Source organism: Cupressus sempervirens, chromosome 2 (genome assembly GCF_028749045.1).
Source record: "Cupressus sempervirens isolate cs-2001-9-10 chromosome 2, ASM2874904v1, whole genome shotgun sequence".
In the NCBI taxonomy this organism is placed as follows: Eukaryota; Viridiplantae; Streptophyta; class Pinopsida; order Cupressales; family Cupressaceae; genus Cupressus; species Cupressus sempervirens.
Genome location: NC_143119.1, coordinates 566085491 through 566095368, shown reverse-complemented (window position 1 = coordinate 566095368; position 9878 = coordinate 566085491).

Genomic DNA, 9878 nt, shown 5'->3' with positions numbered 1-9878 from the left:
CAGGCAAAAAGATTTTGCTAGAGCACCAAGCACCCACCTCATGCCTAGAGACAAGGGCTCGCCATTAGATCAACTTCGAAATCACAGAACAGACGCGCTGTAGAATGGCAACCGCTGCCAAGTCTCTTCCGTAATTGCGTCGGTCGAGTGATCGAAAAAGGTGATCTAAGAGAGGGTCCCAGCGTAGGGCATTCGTTGGGGTAATTGCGCCGATGGAAAAAATTTGTGCAATACCCGCGCAACACCGGACGGAGGTGCTAGACGAGGGCTCCCGTTTTAGATCGAGTTTTAAAATCACAAAGAAGACGCGGTGAGGGCTGGCAACCGCTGCCAAACCTTTTTCCGAAATTGCGCCAGCTGAGTGATAAGAAAACATGATCTAAAGGAGAGTCCAGGAATAGCACCCTCGAAGGTGGGTTTCATGCCCTTCTAATTGATTCAACATCAGCGTCCACCGTTTCAAAATCCGACATATCCATCCGCCCTGACAGCGGCATTGAATCAATGAGCTGGGCACGGGAGAGGCTCGCGGCAACCACCTCTCCCATTGTAGCCGCGATAGGCTCGCAAAAAATTTTGCTAGAGCACCAAGTACCCACCTCATGGCTATAGACAAGGGCTCGCCATTAGATCAACTTCGAAATTGCAGAACGGAAGTGGTGTAGAATGGCAACCGCTGCCAAGTCTCTTCCGTAATTGCGTCGGTCGAGTGATCAAAGAAGGTGATCTAAGAGAGGGTCCAAGCGTGTAGGCATTCGTTGGGGGATTCGCGCCGATGGAAAAAATTTGTGCAATACCCGAGCAACACCAGATGGAGGTGCAAGACGAGGGCTCCCGTTTTAGATCGAGTTTTAAAATCACCAAGTAGACGCAGTGAGGGGCTGGCAACCGCTGCCAAACCTTTTTCCGAAATTGCGCCAGCTGAGTGACAAGAATACATGATCTAAAGGAGAGTCCAAGAAAATAGCACCCTCGAGGGTGGGCTTCATGCCCCTCTAATTGATTCAACGTCGCCGTCCACCGTTTCAAAATCCGACATTTCCATCCACCCTGACAGCGGCGTTGAATCAATGAGGGGGGCACGGGAGAGGCTCGCGGCAACCACCTCTCCCCTTGTAGCCGCGATAGGCACGCAAAAAATTTTGCTAGAGTGCCAAGCACCCACCTCATGCCTAGAGACAAGGGCTCGCCATTAGATCAACTTCGAAATCACTTAACAGACGCGCTGTAGAATGGCAACCGCTGCCAAGTCTCTTCCCTAATTGCGTCGGTCAAGTGATCGAAGAAGGTGATCTAAGAGAGGGTCCAAGCGTAGGCATTCGTTGGGGGATTCGCGCCGATGGCATAAATTTATGCAAATACCCGAGCAACACCGGACGGAGGTGCTAGACGAGGGCTCCCGTTTTAGATCGAGTTTTAAAATCACCGAGTAGACGCGGTGAGGGCTGGCAACCGCTGCCAAACCTTTTTCCGAAATTGCGCCATTTGAGTGACAAGAAAACATGATCTAAAGGAGAGTCCAGGAATAGCACCCTCGAGGGTGGGCTTCATGCCCCTCTAATTGATTCAACGTCGCCGTCCACCGTTTCAAAATCCGACATATCCATCCGCCCTGACAGCGGCGTTGAATCAATGAGGGGGGCATGGGAGAGGCTCGCGGCAACCACCTCTCCCGTTGTAGCCGCGATAGGCACGCAAAAAATTTTGCTAGAGCGCCAACTACCCACCTCATTCCTAGAGACAAGGGCTCGCCATTAGATCAACTTCGAAATCGCTGAACAGACGCGCTGTAGAATGGCAACCGCTGCCAAGTCTCTTCCGTAGTTGCGTCGGTCGAGTGATCGAAGAAGGTGATCTAAGAGAGGGTCCAAGCGTAGGCATTCGTTGGGGGATTCGCGCCGATGGCATAAATTTATGCAATACCCGAGAAACACCGGACGGAGGTGCTAGACGAGGGCTCCCGTTTTAGATCGAGTTTTAAAATCACCGAGCAGACGCGGTGAGGGCTGGCAACCGCTGCCAAACCTTTTTCCGAAATTGCGCCAGCTGAGTGACAAGAAAACATGATCTAAATGAGAGTCCAGGAATAGCACCCTCGAGGGTGGGCTTCATGCCCCTCTAATTGATTCAACGTCGCCGTCCACCGTTTCAAAATCCGACATATCCATCCACCCTGACAGCGGCGTTGAATCAATGAGGGGGGCACGGGAGAGGCTCGCGGCAACCACCTCTCCCCTTGTAGCTGCGATAGGCACGCAAAAAGATTTTGCTAGAGCACCAACCACCCACCTCATGCCTAGAGACAAGGGCTCGCCATTAGATCAACTTCGAAATCGCAGAACAAACGCGCTGTAGAATGGCAACCGCTGCCAAGTCTCTTCCGTAATTGCGTCGGTCGAGTGATCGAAAAAGGTGATCTAAGAGAGGGTCCCAGCGTAGGGCATTCGTTGGGGTAATCACGCCAATGGCAAAAATTTGTGCAATACCCGCGCAACACCGGACGGAGGTGCTAGACGAGGGCTCCCGTTTTAGATCGAGTTTTAAAATCACAAAGAAGACGCGGTGAGGGCTGGCAACCGTTGCCAAACCTTTTTCCGAAATTGCGCCAGCTGAGTGACAAGAAAACATGATCTAAAGGAGAGTCCAGGAATAGCACCCTCGAAGGTGGGCTTCATGCCCTTCTAATTGATTCAACGTCGGCGTCCACCGTTTCAAAATCTGACATATCCATCCGCCCTGACAGCGGCATTGAATCAATGAGCTGGGCACGGGAGAGGCTCGCAGCAACCACCTCTCCCATTGTAGCCGCGATAGGCTCGCAAAAAATTTTGCTAGAGCGCCAAGTACCCACCTCATGGCTATAGACAAGGGCTCGCCATTAGATCAACTTCGAAATCGCAGAACGGACGCGGTGTAGAATGGCAACCGCTGCCAAGTCTCTTCCGTAATTGCGTCGGTCGAGTGATCGAAGAAGGTGATCTAAGAGAGGGTCCAAGCGTGTAGGCATTCGTTGGGGGATTCGCGCCGATGGCAAAAATTTGTGCAATACCCGAGCAACACCGGACGGAGGTGCAAGACGAGGGCTCCCGTTTTAGATCGAGTTTTAAAATCACCAAGTAGACGCGGTGAGGGACTGGCAACCGCTGCCAAACCTTTTTCCGAAATTGCGCCAGCTGAGTGACAAGAATACATGATCTAAAGGAGAGTCCAGGAAAATAGCACCCTCGAGGGTGGGCTTCATGCCCCTCTAATTGATTCAACGTCACCGTCCACCGTTTCAAAATCCGACATTTCCATCCGCCCTGACAGCGGCGTTGAATCAATGAGGGGGGCACGGGAGAGGCTCGCGGCAACCACCTCTCCCCTTGTAGCCGCGATAGGCACGCAAAAAATTTTGCTAGAGCGCCAAGCACCCACCTCATGCCTACAGACAAGGGCTCGCCATTAGATCAACTTCGAAATCGCTTAACAGATGCGCTGTAGAATGGCAACCGCTGCCAAGTCTCTTCCGTAGTTGCGTCGGTCGAGTGATCGAAGAAGGTGATCTAAGAGAGGGTCCAAGCGTAGGCATTCGTTGGGGGATTCACGCCGATGGCATAAATTTATGCAATACCCGAGCAGCACCGGACGGAGGTGCTAGACGAGGGCTCCCATTTTAGATCGAGTTTTAAAATCACCGAGTAGACGCGGTGAGGGCTGGCAACCGCTGCCAAACCTTTTTCCGAAATTGCGCCAGCTGAGTGACAAGAAAACATGATCTAAAGGAGAGTCCAGGAATAGCACCCTCGAGGGTGGGCTTCATGCCCCTCTAATTGATTCAACGTCGGCGTCCACCGTTTCAAAATCCGACATATCCATCCGCCCTGACAGCGGCGTTGAATCAATGAGGGGGGCACAAAAGAGGCTCGCGGCAACCACCTCTCCCGTTGTAGCCGCGATAGGCACGCAAAATATTTTGCTAGAGCGCCAAGCACCCACCTCATGCCTAGAGACAAGGGCTCGCCATTAGATCAACTTCGAAATCGCTGAACAGACGCGCTGTAGAGTGGCAACCGCTGCCAAGTCTCTTCCGTAGTTGCGTCGGTCGAGTGATCGAAGAACGTGATCTAAGAGAGGGTCCAAGCGTAGGCATTCGTTGGGGGATTCGCGCCGATGGCATAAATTTATGCAATACCCGAGCAACACCGGACGGAGGTGCTAGACGAGGGCTCCCGTTTTAGATCGAGTTTTAAAATCACCGAGTAGACGCGGTGAGGGCTGGCAACCGCTGCCAAACCTTTTTCCGAAATTGCGCCAGCTGAGTGACAAGAAAACATGATCTAAAGGAGAGTCCAGGAATAGCACCCTCGAGGGTGGGCTTCATGCCCCTCTAATTGATTCAACGTCGCCGTCCACCGTTTCAAAATCCGACATATCCATCCGCCCTGACAGCGGCGTTGAATCAATGAGGGGGGCACGGGAGAGGCTCGCGGCAACCACCTCTCCCCTTGTAGCCGCGATAGGCACGCAAAAAAATTTTGCTAGAGCGCCAACCACCCACCTCATGCCTAGAGACAAGGGCTCGCCATTAGATCAACTTCGAAATAGCTGAACAGACGCGCTGTAGAATGGCAACCGCTGCCAAGTCTCTTCCGTAGTTGCGTCGGTCGAGTGATTGAAGAAGGTGATCTAAGAGAGGGTCCAAGCATAGGCATTCATTCGGGGATTCACGCCGACGGCATAATTTTATGCAATACCCGAGCAACACCGGACGGAGGTGCTAGACGAGGGCTCCCGTTTTAGATCGAGTTTTAAAATCACCAAGTAGACGCGGTGAGGGATGGCAACCGCTGCGAAACCTTTTTCGGAAATTGCGCCAGCTGAGTGAGAAGAAAACATGATCTAAAGGAGAGTCGAGGAATAGCACATCCGGGGTGGGCTTCATGCCCCTCTAATTGATTCAACGTCGGCATCCACCGTTTCAAAATCCGACATATCCATCCGCCTTGACACCGGCGTTGAATCAATGAGGGGGGCACGGGAGAGGCTCGCGGCAACCACCTCTCCTATATAATCTATTAGTGCGAGGCTCGCTCTGCATTAGAAATTAGCGAACACACCGACATCCGCCTTAAAAATCCAAATCCTTTAAAATTCCTACCAAACAGCCATTCACGAACCAATTTTTTATGGGGTCGGCAGAGGAGCAAAAGATTGTCATCGGTTAGGAGATGTGAGTTCATGGAGCCGAGGGACTGAAATGGTCATCGAGCTCATCCGATCAACTGGATGAATTTCACCTTGAAGGGGCCCAATCCAAAAGTTCCAGAGGTCATCTCCTGGAACTCTCGAGAACAAGGCCCATCTTACATGCAAACTCTGCTACTGCGCAAACATAGGTTGCAATTAAAGAGAAATTGCGAGGCCGTCACAATGGCCCGAGGCCAATGGCTCCGACTAAGTCAATTTTCTCTTGCAATCACCATGCCGCCGTTCACAGAGAGATATCCCCATTCACCTGTGACGCGACGCACAATCCAATGTCTAGACGCGAGCTCGCCCTTGAAAGAAAGACCACTTTCCAAGACATCCCCCGATGACACATTGGAACGTCAACCGCTGTCGAACCATTCCCAATGTTGTGCCGATTGAGTTGGCACAGAGGTGACCTTAGGGAGCTCCCGCGTAGCAATCGGGATGTGCTTTCGTGCCCATCTCTCACAAAAACCAATGTTAGCTGTGGACAAATTTGGAATCCAAGGGCTCGCATCCATCGATATCGTCGGCACTGGGTCTATATATTCAAAGGCCACGGAGAGGTTCCGATAAGAGAAGCTCCCCTGCTCGCTCGCACAAACATCCCAAATTCTAGACACAAGCTCCCGCCCCCTTAGCATCGCTCTCCAGATCACCGCAATGACACATTGGAACGACAACCGCTGTCGAACAACTCCCGAAATTGTGGCAATGGAGTGAGAAAGAAGAGCATCTTTGGGGAGGCGCGCATAGCAAACGGGCTGTGCTGCTGCTTCATTCCGCTCTTATATAGATCCGAAATTGTTGATTTCGTTTGGAATCCGAGGCTGCATTCGTCCTTGCTCAAACAAGCAATGGCTCTTCTAATCGAATGGCCACGGGGAGCTTCTGATAACAAAGGCTCCCTTGTCACTCGTGATGCGCAGGCCAACTGCTAGACGACGGGTCACCCTTCAGATCGCTGCCCAGGCAACCACCACAACGGCACCATTGGAACGACAACCGCTGCTGAACCATTCTGAAAATTTTGTGCCAAAGAAGTTGTTGCGTAGAGAACGACTCTGGGGAGAGAGCCCTCGCATAGCAAAATCGGGATGGCTTCACGGCCCTCCCAATAGAAACGATGCTGGTGCCAATATTCCAAAAATCCGAATAACGTGTCTTTCGCGAACACCAGCACTGATTTCTATTGGGGAGGGTCGCCGAGATCTTTTGTTATCAAAGCTCCCATTGTAGCCGCGATAGGCACACAAAAAATTGCTAGAGCCCCAAGCACCCACCTCATGGCTAGACAAGGGCTCGCCATTAGTAGATCAACTTCGAAATCGCTGAACAGACGCGCTGTGGAATGGCAACCGCTGCCAAGCCTCTTCCGTAATTGCGTCGATCGAGTGATCGAAGAAGGTGATCTAAGACAGAGTCCAAGGCTAGGGATTCGTTGGGGGATTCGTGCCGATAGCAACAAATTATGCAATACCCGAGCAACACCGGACGGAGGTGCTAGACGAGGGCTCCCATTTTAGATCGAGTTTTAAAATCACCAAGTAGACGCGGTGAGGGCTGGCAACCGCTACCAAACCTTTTTCCGAAATTGCGCCAGCTGAGTGACAAGAAAACATGATCTAAAGGAGAGTCCAGGAATAGCACCCTCCAGGGTGGGCTTCATGCCCCTCTAATTGATTCAACGTCGCCGTCCACCGTTTCAAAATCCGACATATCCATCCGCCCTGACAGCGGCATTGAATCAATGAGGGGGGGCACGGGAGAGGCTCGCGGCAACCACCTCTCCCGTTGTAGCCGCGATAGGCACGCAAAAAATTTTGCTAGAGCGCCAACTACCCACCTCATGCCTAGAGACAAGGGCTCGCCATTAGATCAACTTCGAAATCGCTGAACAGACGCGCTGTAGAATGGCAACCGCTGCCAAGTCTCTTCCGTAGTTGCGTCGGTCGAGTGATCGAAGAAGGTGATCTAAGAGAGGGTCCAAGCGTAGGCATTCGTTGGGGGATTCGCGCCGATGGCATAAATTTATGCAATACCCGAGAAACACCGGACGGAGGTGCTAGACGAGGGCTCCCGTTTTAGATCGAGTTTTAAAATCACCGAGCAGACGCGGTGAGGGCTGGCAACCGCTGCCAAACCTTTTTCCGAAATTGCGCCAGCTGAGTGACAAGAAAACATGATCTAAATGAGAGTCCAGGAATAGCACCCTCGAGGGTGGGCTTCATGCCCCTCTAATTGATTCAACGTCGGCGTCCACCGTTTCAAAATCTGACATATCCATCTACCCTGACAGCGGCGTTGAATCAATGAGGGGGGCATGGGAGAGGCTCGCGGCAACCACCTCTCCCGTTGTAGCCGCGATAGGCACGCAAAAAATTTTGCTAGAGCGCCAAGCACCCACCTCATGGCTAGAGACAAGGGCTCGCCATTAGATCAACTTCGAAATCGCTGAACAGACGCGCTGTAGAATGGCAACCGCTGCCAAGTCTCTTCCGTAGTTGCGTCGGTCGAGTGATCGAAGAAGGTGATCTAAGAGAGGGTCCAAGCGTAGGCATTCGTTGGGGGATTCGCGCCGATGGCATAAATTTATGCAATACCCGAGCAACACCAGACGGAGGTGCTAGACGAGGGCTCCCATTTTAGATCGAGTTTTAAAATCACCGAGTAGACGCGGTGAGGGCTGGCAACCGCTGCCAAACCTTTTTCCGAAATTGCGCCAGCTGAGTGACAAGAAAACATGATCTAAAGGAGAGTCCAGGAATAGCACCCTTGAGGGTGGGCTTCATGCCCCTCTAATTGATTCAACGTCGCCGTCCACCGTTTCAAAATCCGACATATCCATCCGCCATGACAGCGGCATTGAATCAATGAGGGGGGCACAGGAGAGGCTCGCGGCAACCACCTCTCCCATTGTAGCCGCGATAGGCACGCAAAAAAATTTTGCTAGAGCGCCAACCACCCACCTCATGCCTAGAGACAAGGGCTCGCCATTAGATCAACTTCGAAATCGCTGAACAGACGCGCTGTAGAATGGCAACCGCTGCCAAGTCTCTTCCGTAGTTGCGTCGGTCGAGTGATCGAAGAAGGTGATCTAAGAGAGGGTCCAAGCGTGTAGGCATTCATTGGTTGATTTGCGCCGATGGCATAAATTTATGCAATACCCGAGCAACACCGGACGGAGGTGCTAGACGAGGGCTCCCGTTTTAGATCGAGTTTTAAAATCACCGAGTAGACGCGGTGAGGGCTGGCAACCGCTGCCAAACCTTTTTCCGAAATTGCGCCAGCTGAGTGACAAGAAAACATGATCTAAACGAGAGTCCAGGAATAGCACCCTCGAGGGTGGGCTTCATGCCCCTCTAATTGATTCAACGTCGACGTCCACCGTTTCAAAATCCGACATATCCATCCGCCCTGACAGCGGCGTTGAATCAATGAGGGGGGCACGGGAGAGGCTCGCGGCAACCACCTCTCCCCTTGTAGCCGCGATAGGCACGCAAAAAATTTTGCTAGAGCGCCAACCACCCACCTCATGGCTAGAGACAAGGGCTCGCCATTAGATCAACTTCGAAATCGTTGAACAGACGCGCTGTAGAATGGCAACCGCTGCCAAGTCTCTTCCGTAGTTGCGTCGGTCGAGTGATCAAAGAAGGTGATCTAAGAGAGGGTCCAAGCGTAGGCATTCGTTGGGGGATTCGCGCCGTTGGCATAATTTTATGCAATACCCGAGCAACACCGGACGGAGGTGCTAGGCGAGGGCTCCCGTTTTAGATCAAGTTTTAAAATCACCAAGTAGACGCGGTGAGGGATGGCAACCGCTGCCAAACCTTTTTCCGAAATTGTGCCAGCTGAGTGAGAAGAAAACATGATCTAAAAGGAGAGTCGAGGAATAGCACATCCAGGGTGGGCTTCATGCCCCTCTAATTGATTCAACGTCGGCGTCCACCGTTTCAAAATCCGACATATCCATCCGCCTTGACACCGGCGTTGAATCAATGAGAGGGGCACGGGAGAGGCTCGCGGCAACCACCTCTCCTATATAAGCTATTAGTGCGAGGCTCGCTCTGCATTAGACATTAGTGAACACACCGACATCCGCCTTAAAAATCCAAATCCTTTAAAATTCCTACCAAACAGCCATTCACGACCCAATTTTTTATGAGGTTGGCAGAGGAGCAAAAGATTGTCATCGGTTAGGAGATGTGAGTTCATGGAGCCGAGGGACTGAAATGGTCATCGAGCTCATCCGATCAACTGGATGAATTTCACCTTGAAGGGGTGACTTGATGAACGAACTTAAAGAGTCGACTCGGTGAGAGTAATTTGTGGGCTGACCTGGCGGGGTGGCTTGATGAATGAACTTAAAGAGTCGACTTGGTGGGGTGACTTGATGAACCCACTTGAAGGGTCGACTTGGTGGGGTGACTCTATGAACGGACCTAAAGAGTTGACTTGGTGAGAGTACTTGGTGGGGTGACTCGACGAAAGGACTTAAAGAGTCGACTTGGTGAGAGTACTTGGTGGCTCGACTTTATGAGCAGACTTAAAGAGTCCACTTGGTGAGAGTGGGCCTAACGGGGTGAGTTGGTGGGGCGACTTGGCGAGCGGTATTAGAGAGCCGACGTGGTGAGGCGACTCGGCGA